A 14,760-nucleotide genomic window follows, 5' to 3' on the forward strand; every position below is an offset into this window, starting at 1 on the left:
GTTGTAGTGCAGAGTCAACACTGCTCTGGAGTGGTTTCAATTGAGATGTCATCAGAAAGCAAACGCTTTCGCTGCACCCCCGCCTTCCTCTCCTGTCACACCTACCCCGTTCCCTCTTACTCTCTCTCTCTCTCTCTCTCTCTCTCTCTCTCTCTCTCTCTCTCTTTAGTTCTTTCTCTCTCTCTCTCTCTCTCTCTCTCTCTCTCTCTCTCTCTCTCTCTCTCTCTAGTTCTCTCTCTCTCTAGTTCTCTCTCTCCCCTTTTCTATCTCCCTCTCTCTTGTCCCCCTCCTTCATAACCTTCTAACCCTCCTTCTCGTTGTTCGAGGGGTTGACAATGTCCGCCCTACTTTTCCTAGGTGGCCCCCAATTAACTCCCTTTTATACTTCCGGTGGCCAGGTGTAGCTGAAGTGTGTCCCAATTTCGGCGTCATTAGTCCGACCTTTGTCACTTCTTAGTCTGTACTGAATCGTGGAGTTGTTTTGTAACTTTGCTGCGAACAGAAGTTCAGTCAAGAATTGTCTGAGGCCAACTCGGCAGGGGAACAATCTGTCACTGAAGTTTTGTAAAGTGTAATCAACCTTTCAAAATGTTGGTGCTATATTTATTGTGCAGTCACCACATCAGTCATTCGTTTGGCATTGTGCATGGACAAACTACAGAATACAACAAGAATTTGCCTTGCAATACAAAAACATGCACATACGCTGAAAATGACATTATCTAGGCAACAGTATACCAGACATCAGCTTATACAGTGTGATGTCTGATGACATTGATATTTATGTACATTACCAACCGATTCCGAAACTTGTACACTGACGTACCCGACCTGGTGGTTAAAGCAAATCGTGACAAAGCCACGAGGACCATGCATAGTCCCGATCGACGAAGTGTCAGCCATGTAAATATATGCACATCCTTCTACTTTCGTGGTCAGTACTTGAAACCGATTATCAATCACGGGTCCAATCCATCACTGTTGTGGCCCATACACGATTTCTAATTCCCTGCGCAAAAACATATTTTTGACGAAGATCAACGCGTTAAAGTGTCGAGCGATTAACGAGATATTTACCCAGATATTGCACTGACGATTTTCTGTTGACATTCGCGGCAAGCATTAAAAAGCAAATCATTCGTCCCCTCGAGTGCTTTTAAAACATGGGTTCGTCTCCGGCTAACTCTTTATCTTGGGAAGGGGTTTCAGTGTAGTTAAAGATAGTCTCCACGCCGCCATCTTGGAGAGTTTTTTGCCGAATTGGGCCGATTTGAAGAGTTTGAGGAATCTAGTGTACCTTAATTAAGACGCACCTGGCTCGGTTTGCTCAATAAAGCACCAGAAGTATGCTAAATAATTAAATCAAAATGAGTAAATTGGCATTTGGTCGCGACCGAGCTCTCCACCATTTGAAGATTAAAATTGGCCGTCAAGACTGGTTTTCGTCGCCTGTGCTCGCCGAGACGGCTGCTGTCATGACAACTGGCAAAAAATGGCGGACGAACCGGACGTATCGCAAAGAGCTAGTTCATTTCTCAACGAAATTGAGTCCAGAATGAAAAGGAAACCAATGACAGAACCTAAACGGAAGCGACGCAGACGACAAACTACAGCAGAACGCAACAAGCGAACCATGTCAGAGGGCTGGTCCCCGCAGTACCCCCTGAGAAATTCATCCAGCAACACAAATCAAAAAGACAAGTGAAACAACGAGTGAACAAAGACTTTACATCATCAGCCACAGTCAGAAATATCACAAGAAACAACAGCCAGTGCTTTACTGTGGAGTGTACTAAAACACCAGTGTACAAGTACTCTTTTTTCACAAGAACAGTTATTGACTGGAACAACCTTGATGACAACACGATCCAGTCGTCAACGGTCAACGAATTCAGAGGAAAACTGCCAACCGCTGACTAAAACACCAAGTGCTCTCCCCAAACTCCGCCAACGTATATTCCCAAGCCTGGGACCTGTTGGCGTAACTTATCAAGATCAAGATCAAGACCATATTCATAGGATATCAATGGGAACGATGGATACAGGAGGCTGTAAAAGTGTAAGTGTAACCGTTGGGGCAGAATCCGCCGATGAAGCGCTCGCAGAAATCCTGCTAGATTTGTAAGTACGACAATCCAAGTTCTTGTTGTGTAGATCTATACTTTTTCCTGGCCGAAGCCTCATTACATTTTTAATCAGTAATGCTTGCTGGTCCTGCCATTTCACGAAAATGGACCAGCCACTGTTTGTATCCATGTGCACTTTCGTAAATTCCGTCACTTGACGAACTCAGAACTGTCATTTTCTTCACCGCGATACACAGTTCATTGCGAAGATCTTCCTCAGTAAATCGTTCACTGATTCCACGTACGATTTGTTGTCAAGAAACAACTCAAACGAAAGTTTCAAACTCATCATCCTCCATCTGGCTTGTCGAAGCACCAAAGTACTGTATCGATGTAATGAATGCTTGATCAAGCGAGCGCATGCATATGTATTTTTTTGCTGTGGCGGCTGATTCTAGTTGTTATGTTTTCGGAACACAAAGTGATGAATTCTCAGTGAACGCACTATATAGAGAGTAAGGCCCGCTTTGCTAGTGACACGCTAGGGTCCGCGCTATACTGTTAGGGGGGGGGGGGGGGGGGGGGTAACGCCAAGAACCTATCGCCAGGCGAGTCTAACATCACTTACACATGGCTGTGCTTTGTGTACACGGGTGTCTGAGACTGTCCACAGGCGAAGGTGTCGTCCACTGGACTACTACTATCACAGAAAGACTTTCTGTGATAGTAGTAGTCCAGTGGACGACACCTTCGCCTGTGGACTGTCTAGCGCCACCATTGTTTCTGTTGCTATTTATAACCTATGACGTGGACATCATTTGTAAACATTGCCGAGCAGGATGTGTGCTCGGAACAGCTGATTCTGTGACGGTGTGCAGCCAAGAGGCATAAGTGAAACGGGAACAGTCATGAGGATGCAGACAGATTTTCAATACATTCATCATGTTCTCTTTTAGAAAATTAGATCAAAAAATAACAAGAGTAAAACTTCGAGAAGTAACAGGAGAATGTACGCAACAATAAGTTTTATTTTTAGGGGGATGGGTGTGTGTTGGTGTGATTGTTCCTTTGTATATTTATCATTCATTTGTGTTTATACAGTGGATCCCACTTTTATAAGACCCCCCACTTTCAGACTCCTTTGACCTTCCATTTTAAGACATTGTTTACTCAGAATTTGTTTTCATATATATAACCTCGTTATTTACTCCCATTTAAAGACTCCCTCCTGTTCATGAACTGATTTTCTAAGATTTCATAGATCACATTCCTGTACTTATTTTTCAATATTCTTCCAGTGAGGTAAGCTGTATATAAAAAGAAATATATTACTCCCTACTTCAATACTTGTATACATAAATTGTCAAATTATTCAGCCAGGAAGGTGTTACAATCTTTTGAGAAGTTGGCAGGAGGTGCTCCATGCTTTGACTGAAGGAGTTCTGTACCTCCCAACTATTATTAAATGAAATAGCAGGGGGCCTAAAATGTAGTCATGCGCTCTTCATGGTTTCTTTGTGTAAATCATGTGGAGAAAATTACATCTTTACATAGCGTATGGTATGTTATGTAATGTGTATGTGCACAGATGCATATTTTCAAAAACTCACACATGTATACCTTTTTTTCATTTACCAGTTACTATGCGAAGACACAAGAACAGCAATCTTCTACATCTATCAAGGCAACTGGCGGACGACAACCAGTGATGCAGGAGTCAGATGTTTCTTAATTTCATCTGTAGAGGAGTCGGTGTAAGTCAATAAATCTATAATTTGCACATTGCTGTCTCTGAACCAAATGAAATGGAAGAGTGAATGATGTTTTATTGTGTGTGTGTGTCAGAGTGTGTGTGTGTGTGTGTGCCTGTGTTTTCATTTGTTATTTAGACTATGTAATTAGTTTCAAAGAAATACATGCCGTAGAATGAGTGCAGGTGAGTGGTCATATTTTTAATTTGTTTAGTTTTCTATCAAGATCATGTGTATGTACTATTTATTTGTATAAGCAAATCGGCCGGGATTGCATATGCTGCCATTGGTTTGAAAATAACTTTGTCTCTTTCTTTATTATTGCGTTTTTGCGGAGAAACAAATGGTTACAGTTAGAGGACAAGACAATTATTATTATTAATAAATGAAACAACAAATGCACACAAATATACTCAATTGACAAGAGCATTGTTCAATTTTATTTGATGTAAATCTCAAGACCACAGCCACACATTCTCTCTGAACAGTTCAAGGGGGAAAAACATGAAACTAGTGTCTGGATTCTAAATTTCACTGTTTGAGAGATCTCAATAACCCAGAGCCATTGTTGTATTACTTCCACAGCTGCACCATGTTGTCAATGAGCACTCTTGGCTGCTGTCCTATGGTATGCAGTCATGGAGACCTGCTTTGAAGGCTCTACAAGATGAGCAAATACTTCCTGAGAAACATCCCCAACTACTGAAATTTCAGGTACATATAATAACAGTTTTTGATCAGCAAAAAGGACACATTGTAACTCTTTCAGACTTTTTAGACTCAAATAAATGATAGTTCAAATTAAAGTTAAAATAAACATCAGTTCAGTCAAATTGTGGAAACTGTTAAAAAAATGTGAGTTGCGGGATAGATTGAATAAAAACTCTAAATGTAGAAAGTCTAGATAAATACAAAGAAAAAACATTTTTCCTGTGCTTCTTCAAAAATTCAAAAGCAGGGACTGTTTGTTCAAATTTGCTATGCGCTCTACCATCATCCTGAACTCAGGTGAAAATGAGTTCAGCTCATTCTCTCCCTGACAGGATGCCTTGAGTTTCCTTGTCTGGCAAGGAAACCGATATTTTTACATATTTAGAGCTTTATGTAATGTATTATAATTTACTAGTAATACCCGTGCCCCGCACGGGATTTTTTCTTCATTAATTACAGAGTTAATTATGAATAAGCAACAACAAAAACGTGTTCAATGTGCAATGGCAAGCGCCTACAGAACAAAATGCCATACATTTATTGGGAGAGATAAAAAAGGGCACAGTGGTGGATTGGCCATGACTTGTGCAGTGACAACAGTAACATATTAAATTTAGAAGTAATTGCGACAAAGTTACCCCAAAAAAGCGCTAGCACACACAGAACAACAAAATGTGATAAAACATCAAACCTAAGAAAAGGAGCGTTCAATGTGCAATGAACTGCAAACCATTTACACAGCAGCAAACATGTGACGCTTTCTGAAATTTCGGTCAATGTAGTGATATTTTCTTTTTACCCGGCTCGGCGCTTGAATACACTTTCTTTGTTTTCTTGCATAGCTGCTCGCCATTAGTAATGCAAGAATCTACAGCTTGGTGAAGACAGACAGTTACGAAGGAAAGGCTAAATGCGGTCAAACAAAAAAAGTGGCCACATTGACCGAAATCTCAGAAAATATGACACATGGGAGTGAAACAAACACATAAACACAGCATTAAATGAGCAAATAGTGTGCACAGTACAAAAATAAGTTTGACACATTAGCAAATAGGAATGAAAAAGTAACCCAGTGGTAAATATACAGTGGGTTCTGTGAACAATAACAAATCATATAATTGGGAAAGAATAAAACAGCGTTAAATTGTGCCCTTTTCTTAGATTTCAGTCAATGTGGACAGTCTGAAAATTCAATCAATGTGACAAAATCATTTTGTCACGCTTCAAGTTCAACCAAGATGATGAATGCTAGTTAAAATGTGTAAAAGAATATATAACACCAATCATATAATTGGGAAAGATATCTCGTCGCAGTACCCCGACAGCTCGAGTCACCCACAATGAAACGTTTGTACGATTGACTGGACTTAAACAAATTAGCGGCTACATTGACATAAGTGAGGGACATAAATGTGCAAAAAAATGTGCCCAGAGAACAATAGTTGAACACATCACCATATATGTCTTGAGACGGGAAAAAAACAGCACTAAATGGAACAAAATTTGTACACTTCAGCAAACATGTGAGTGAAAAATAAAATGTTAACTCTTACACTGGTGCAATTCTGTAACACATGTTACATAGCCACTGGTGAATTAACAGAGAGAAAAATAAAAAAAAAACGGTCATAATAGTTTTCGCATCCATGGGAGGTAATCGGAACCGACCAAACAGACTCAGCCAGTAGCGCGACATGTGTCGTGACAACCAGGTGACAGTATACCTAAAGTAGCGCGACATATGTCGGACAACCAGCCTCAGGGTTAAAATGTGAAATTGGTTCTGCGTTTACACATGCATTGTGCACAGAAAACAAAAGTTTACAGGTCACCATGCATTATGATGGTTAGGCTTGAAGAAATACATTTGCTTTTGTTTAATATCTCTCTTGGGCTGCAAGCCAGCACAACACAATTAAAACATTTCATTTGTCGAATCAGCGCCACCAAAACTGATAAATAGGACTAAGCATGGAATATTCATTGCAGGGGCTCTTTTTTATTTGTCATGCTGTGTGACACACGCGTTGCAGTTGTCACCATGTGTAGAGTTTAAGATGATGTGATTCCTATTCTTATAAAGACAAAGTCGATCTCCGTTACACCCCGCAAAAATGTACATGATTGCCCATATGGTCTTTGTTGATGTTCTTTGTCTCGTGACTTTATCGATATGTCGCAAAATGATTCCACAAAATTCAAAACAGGGATCAGATTTTACCCGCAACTACTGACTCGAGTAAATAGTGTGCACAGTACAAAAAAAAAGTTTTACACATCAGCAAATAAGAATGAAAATGTAACCCAGTGGTAAATATACAGTGGGTTCTGTGAACAATAAGCAGATTCGAGATCGTCGATAATGATTTTTCATGTTTTTTTTGGTAATTTATAAATTACAAAGGAATTGATATGTAAGACAGTTTCAAGCGAGCTATTTTTCGCGGCTGTATTTACTGTGCAAACAACTCTAAATATGACAAAAGTGTCACGTGATAATCAACCGTTTGGTTTCGCCGCTCACTGGAGCAGACGATTTTTTCTGTAACCAGTTGACAGTGATGAAACCATATATTACGGTCTCCTTCCGGCAGCAGTCCCAAAATACAAAACGTCTCTTTCCGTGGCTGTGTCAGTTTCCAATGCGACACTGTCATTGGCACTGTCATTCTTGTGACGCTCGTCGCGTTTTCACCTGTTTTTGACCGAAACGTAGCACAGGATGCCGTTGAAAAGCCAAAGGTCTTCAGCTTTTGTTGATCTTTGGCAGGCCTATTAGTTTTAATTCGGTGGCATAATTCAATGCGCTTCGTCAAAATTTCTTAAACTGAAACCAAAAGCAGACACAAGACTTATAGTCAGTTGGAGTTGTCTCCCGTACTCCTAAACTTTAGTGTGCTGCAGACGGTTGTACCCAAACGGCTCATATCGCAAACGGTTTGGAATTCCCAAAAACGCAAGATCAGCACTACACGACTTCAGTGCACCTGTAGGCGAGAGTGCTCGGTCAATTTTGGACAATGTGTATCTTGAATGGAAAATATCGAATATCACGCTGTCCGAAGGAATGGTGTTCTTATCGGAGAATGACAGCGCTCAGTTCAAAACGATAGGACATCAGACCGCCATGCTGCTATGTGAATCGGACATTTGAGCCTTTCAATCGGTCTATGCCTGACGCCTAACGACATCCCTGCCTAGGTTAGGAAAGGGGGGAGAAAATTGCTAACGCCCTGACCCAGGGTCGAACTCGCAACCTCTCGCTTCCGAGCGCAAGTGCGTTACCACCCGGCCACCCAGACTGGTTTATGTGATTTTTCTTTGGGGTGATCTAAACCTACGCTCTAAATTCACCTTTTCAACATGCATGACTTTTGACACAACTCTGTACTTAGCACAGGCGACCAGCATATATAGCCTGTGTACTGGCCAGCTGGATCGGTACATTTTTTCCTTATGGCCTACACACATTAACTGTATCTGGCTATTTGGACTCGTTCTCCCAAATAACCATATTCTGTAAGCAGCATAGTGTTGTGTTTTATTGATGTCTCCCTCTTCTGCTTCTTCCAGGACGAGGGCGTCGCTTCTCTGGGCCCAAGCAAGTGAAAGGAAACTCTCATCCAGCACCAACCACCAGTGCATCGAAATCCTGGAGTGTAAACAGAAAATCATCTTTCAGTGACAAAACTTGATTCAGATTTAAACATTAAAATTGTTAAAAAAAATATGCACCAAATTTAAGAAAATTGGAGAAAATAATGAGAAAGAAGAAATTGTAATTTATGTAAAAGAGCATGTCTTGGTGTGTGTGTGGGGGGAGGGGGGGGATATACACCTGTGACGGTACAGGCTTTCCAGTATGATAGAACAGAGTTGAGGCAGGTATATAAAACAGAAAGCAATTTAATATAGATTATATCGAACACAGAAGAAGAAATGTACATGAGTGATGACACTGGTTAGTAAAACAAGACTGTCCTGGGACATTGTGAATATTTGTGTAGAGGCACCTGTAACATATCTTTAGCTTCTTGGAATGAATTGCACATGATTGTCTCTGGAGACACATATATATATACTATATGTCACCCTCTCCTTGAAATAATCTTCTAATACTTGATTATTTAAACATGTTGTTTTGCATCATATCCATTTTGTCAGAGGCGAGTTTTGCCTCATTTGTACACATTTCTCCAAGACATTTGAATTCTGGTACACCTTTCCTTTTCATAGCTCGTGCCCAGTGTACCCATGTACTGTACAGAAACCCTCTTTTTTATGCCCCCTTATTTGTAAGGTTATTTTCTCTGATTTATGTTTATAAACTGTTATTTTAACTCTATTCTCAGACAGAATTATTTCAGAGTTCTTTTTTTTTAAATATTTTAATAGTGGCAACTGTCTGTTTGCACTTGCAGAGGATTAAGAGCAAATCTCACACAAGGAATAGGTACTTACTGTCATAAGGCCAGCATTCAGCTCCACCATTTAGAGGCTAGGGCTTGGAGTTTCTCCTGGCCTGGTTCCTGGATAAGTTTCTGGAAGTGGAAAGATTGTTATTTCACTTTTAAATCAGTCAATACCCATTTTTACAACTATGCCTGCTTGAACCAGGCATAAACGAGTCATAACACACCACTAACCTGAACGATGAGCAAAACTTGCAAAGTATTTCTTATGAACAATGGTGTTTTTTTTTAAATTGTAAAGTGAGTATTTCAAAAGAAAAGAAAGTACAGTTTTGTAAAGCACATTAATTTTTTTTATATTGACAATGTGTGATTTTTCACACTTGCTTTTTTTATTGTTTGTACATTTTATCTAATGTTCTCATATTACATCTAGCACATTTCCCCTTAAAACCTTAAACAATTCAGAGGAGAGAGTTTTGTTACAACCTGTACTTGTGTATTTCCTCACAGGATACATTCCATGTAAATTATAGGAAAGTATTCTGATGAATGTATAATAACAATGAATGGATCATTTTAATGACAGCAAAATAAACAATGATGTCACAAGGGTGTTGTCTATTGCATTTCTGTGTGTCTCACTATGTTATCAGGAATTGTTTACAAAAGGCATTCTTGCACGTAAAATTATATCACACAACTGTGGTATATTGCTCTTCAGAGGAAACAAAATGTTGGTGGGCCCTTTTGACAGACAGATGCACAGCACACTTCTATCCTTGCCATAATTATAACTGTGAAATCCCCATTATACTCTTCACCCAAGAAAATAATATCTTCTGTTATTGTCATCAAAGTTCACCCTATTATTTCTTATATAACTATTTGTGCAAGTGCTATTGTCATTCATGATTCTGTGTATACATGCGTGTGTGTGTGTGTGAACCCGTGCATGGAAAGTACTAGGAAAAGGACTAAAACTAATCCTGATTTACCTTCAAATTGGTTCCTCAGCAGATCACTTTCTGTCCGCACCTCTTCCTCTCCTGCCGCCCTCTAGCACTAGTAAGGACAGCATGTTCTGCTGGAAGCGAAACTTCCATAGCCTAGACGGAACGAGAAGAGTTTACAGTTCTCATACTTCATCCTTACTCAATTTACAGTATCTGTATCAAACCTATTATCATCAAGAAAAGCTCACTTGACTTTGAAGAGCATGATTCATTCTCTGGGCGGGGATATAGCTCAGTTGGTAGCGCGCTGGATTTGTATTCAGTTGGCCGCTGTCAGCGTGAGTTCGATCCCAGGTTCGGCGGAAATTTATTTCAGAGTCAACTTTGTGTGCAGACTCTCTTCGGTGTCCGAACCCTCCCCCCGTGTACACTACATTGGGTGTGCACGTTAAAGATCCCACGATTGACAAAAGGGTCTTTCCTGGCAAAATTGCTTAGGCACAGTTAATAATTGTCTACCTATACCCGTGTGACTTGGAATAATAGGCCGTGAAAGGTAAATATGCGCCGAAATGGCTGCAATCTACTGGCCGTATAAAATTTCATCTCACACGGCATCACTGCAGAGCGCCTAGAACTGTACCCACGGAATATGCGCGATATAAGCGTCATTGATTGATTGATTGATTGATCTATCGACTGCCCATTGAACAAATAAAATTCAGCTCTCATAAGCTTTACTAGTGCGAGTAGAATTTTTGCTTTTAAAATGGGTGTGATAATTAGTATTTTCTGTTCTACTCACTCTTGCAAGCAAAGCACACTTTTACTTTTAGTTTACTGTTGTGTTTATTCCAGTGGTATGAATTGTAGCTAAAAAAATGCATCTATATATATATATATATTATCAAATGAGTAACAGTGCAAATGCAGAGTCTTATAATTATTTCAGAAGGCAAGTCCTTGATTTTCCAATCCATGATCTACACACATTCACTGATTGAGCTATCGCCGTATCGGAAAGACGTCAGCCAAAATTAACTTCAGATTGGATGTTTCTCCACGAATTTCAAGCGTTACAATGGTTCAAAGTTCGATCAGCAGCACTTTGGAGGGGAGGGGAAAAGTCAGTATTAAGTTTGTGTGGGATAAACCATATGCAAAGCCGGCTGACGTCCTCGTTCTACTGCCTCTAGTAGCTGAAAACAAGTGATCTCATCGGCTACCAGTAAGTTCGTCACACGGTAGATTCGTCACGGGTGACGAAGTTACCGGCAGGGTGGGCGGGTGTTTATGCTTAGAGCTTATGCTTTCAGATGTTTGATTTGTGGGAGAGATTCAAGATTCACATTTTTAAGAGAGAGAGAGAGAGAGAGAATGAAAATGCTATTTTATATTGTGTATTTCACCTACTCAAAGAAAAATGAGATACAAAATAAATACGCACAACATCACATACGCTCTGTGAAAGGAGAGAGAGATAGAGAGAGAGAGAGAGAGCGGGGGGGGGGGGGGGGGGGGGGGAGAGGGAGAGAGAAAGGGGGGGGGGGGGGGAGGTGCAAGGTTGTATTACCATTACATAACAGCCGCGCTCGGACTACTGTGGCGAAGTTACTGTGGCGAAGTTACCGGGGACCGGTGACGAATCTACCGTTTGACGAACTTACTGGTATCCATCTCATCATACCAACCAAATGGTTCGAAATGACTCGCCTTACAGATTTCTTTGCAGTCCTGCTGGGATCAACTTTTACACTAATACTGACTGTTGTATTGAAAGCCCTATTTGATTATAAACAACATTTCCTGTGGTCTACAAATCCGACACTTACCTGGTCAGTCTCCAATTCGTCAAAACGTTCCCTGAAAGTCGCCATGTTGTCTCGAATCAAGGGACATCACCCACGGAACACATCACAAGAGTGCATTTTCCTTTGATATTACGACAATTGATTCAACTTCCCAAACTTTTAATTCTGCAAAGTTAAGTTTGTCCTTCTGTGTGGTAACATTATTCGTCACGCAGAATCTTATGGTAAAGCTTTTAGGGCGATCTGAAGGCCTTTTACTGGCGGAGACTATATCTTTAAACGAAGCGCGCGTATTTAGATGAATAGATAAGAAAAGGTAGGGTTAAGGGCAAAGACGGTGTGAGGAAGGAAAGAGTATGTGTATGGAAATGTCGGGTTACCAAAAAAAGAAAGAAAGAAAGAAAAAAACTGCAATGAACTTACAATTCGTGAGGAAAGGACAAGGACACACACATTTTTTACAAACGACGTATAAATGTATGTGATACCTTTATACCGTTGGCCTCTTTTAGAATCTTCCATTTGATGCCGGTTATACATCCTCTTACATTAGTGTATTCTCAAGGCGGTAAAGGTCTTTTGAAATATTCAGGAGAGCGGTGCTGTGGGTTGGGGTGAGGTGGGTATACATTTCCCTTGCACATTATTTTTTGTAGCATGTATTATTTGGTGTATTGCGGCTGTAAAGTATTTGCATGCACAAAATCATCGACACACTTTCTGTACGTTGCTCATCAAAACTCAATCGTAACCATGCGTCCCTGTTTCTTTGGATATGAAGTTGAGTATATGTGTGTGTGTGTGTGTGTGTGTGTGTGTGTGTGTGTGTGTGTGTGTGTGTGTGTGTGTGTGTGTGTGTGTGTGTGTGTGTGTGTGTGTGTGTGTGTGTTTTGTTTTTCTTCTCAATTTCTGTACTGATTCAATGATGTATGTAATTGTACATGATCATAATTTTAAAACATTGCAAAGTTGACATCTTTGTTCTGTTATAAAAAGCATCTCCGGCACACACACGTACACCATTGTTGACCTTGTGTCGGCAGCCTTCGGCTTCGCTTAATTCCATCAGCATGTCCTTGGTAAACGACCCTCAGTGTAACCTCCCCCTGAACAATACAGATTGGCAGTAGGTGCTTTGTCTGTCATCTCCTAGTTCTATTTCATTGGGATTTTTTAAATCACACCTTCCCTGCAGCTGCTGTCGTACGCTGCGGTTGTGCAACGAATAGAACCGACTGTAAAAGTGGTGCATACAATGGGGAAGAGGTGGGGATGGTGGTAGGGGCTCCCCTCCCAGAATCTGCATTTCAGAGTGTTTAGAAGGAAACGAAAAGCATCAAGAGGGCCAAACCTCAAGCTTTAGAACTTGAATTCTTGCAAGGCACCACGACCAGCTGAACGCGAGGAAGACAGAACACATGCCCAACAAACTGACACCATGAACAAGCCAAAGCAGACTACAGCAGGACAAGGAGGAGGACTGAAGAGAAGGAGGAGGAGGAGGAGAAGGAGGAACACGAGGAGGAGGAGAGGAACGAAGTAGTACAGTAGGGGGGCTTCCACACCAAGGCGACTTCTCCTCGCTCTGTTCAGGGCGAGCACAATGCCCATATTTACTCTCGCTAAAAGATTACTTCAGCCCGACCTGCTTGCTTTCAGTCCTGTGAAAGGCACTGAGTGTGTGCTGGGTGCCGACCGAGGCCTATGATTAACCCAGTATTTGTCAGTTGTCACTCTCCCTCCCCAACCTCCGAGCGTAGAGGGGTTTTGCATCACATTGGAGGCATGGGAGGGAGGGGAGGGAGGGGGGTTGTAAGGGGTAGGGGTCTCAAGGAGAGAGGGCGCGGGAACACCGTCTGGTTCTTGGCTAATGAGGCTCAACTCAGTCCAGGTATCCTCCTTGAATACCGTAAGTTTGTTTAAAAAAGGCCAAACGAAAAAAAAGTAGTATATAATTATGGCTTTCGCACGCGCAAAATTGAAAAAGAGATATGGGCTCTGTTGACAAGAACCCATAACACCTCGATTATTACAAAACTGCAGTACCGACACCTGATGGCATAGCAAATTGTTGACTTATTTACCGACGAGAAAGAGCAGTAGACAATGGACAATACTATGAAGAAGGGCAAAGTGTATTTCATGTTCCGGCCTTACTGGATGACAACGAAGGCACACGCCTGAGCTTTTCCCCCTCAACTTATTGACAGTCTTCTCAATTGTCTAATAAAATGCAATCTTCTTCTTCTGCGTTCGTGGGCTGAAACTCCCTCGTACACTCGTGTTTTTTGCACGAGTGGAATTTTACGTGTATGACCGTTTTTTTACCATGCCATTTAGGCAGCCATACGCCGTTTTCGGAGGAAGTATGCTGGGTATTTTCGTGTTTCTATAACCCACCGAACTCTGACATGGATTACAGGATTTTTTCGTGCGCACTTGGTCTTGTGCTTGCGTGTACACACGGGGGTGTTTGGACACCGAGGAGAGTCTGCACACAAAGTTGACTCTGAGAAATAAATCTCTCGCCGAACGTGGGGACGAACTCACGCTGACAGCGGCCAACTGGATACAAATCCAGCGCACTACCGACTGAGCTACATCCCCGCCCATATATAAAATGCAATGATATAGAGAGTATTGTACAGTGATAGATATAGATTATCATACAGTGATATACTGGAATAAACGCACTGAAACCCAAGTCCGGGCAGAAACTCCAGAAGAACTCGGTCCAGAAACCAGCCGCCCGCGTATCTAAAAAGGCAGCAGTCGGCTTACAACCCATTGCGTATATGGCATTTTTAGGCTTCAACTGACAGTATAACATTCAAATTCAGATCACATTATAAACCACCAAGAGAGCAACTATACACGCTGGTCTTCAAAATAAACAGACGCGGGGCCGCAAGAGCGCAGCCCTGCAAATAAGGAAATAACGCCACGTGAGCAATGAAGAGATATGCTGGGCGTGGATCTTTGTATTTGATTCTCAATAGGAGTAATGTGCACTGACGCCAGAAGCCATATTCAGCTGATAGCCATTCTTAACA

At 41.3% G+C, this 14,760-nt stretch overlaps 1 long non-coding RNA gene across 1 annotated transcript; it reads right to left on the reverse strand.

The window, feature by feature from the left end:
* Positions 1–8,044: 8,044 nt before the first annotated feature.
* LOC138959587 (uncharacterized) lies at positions 8,045–11,984 on the reverse strand. The gene is made up of 4 exons (XR_011453750.1): positions 11,729–11,984; positions 9,939–10,049; positions 8,990–9,069; positions 8,045–8,180 (listed from the first exon to the last, which is right to left on the reverse strand). It is a non-coding gene; the product is annotated as an uncharacterized lncRNA (long non-coding RNA).
* Between the last annotated feature and the right edge of the window lie 2,776 nt (positions 11,985–14,760).

This window comes from Littorina saxatilis, linkage group LG2 (assembly GCF_037325665.1).
Source record: "Littorina saxatilis isolate snail1 linkage group LG2, US_GU_Lsax_2.0, whole genome shotgun sequence".
NCBI classification, from domain to species: domain Eukaryota; kingdom Metazoa; phylum Mollusca; class Gastropoda; order Littorinimorpha; family Littorinidae; genus Littorina; species Littorina saxatilis.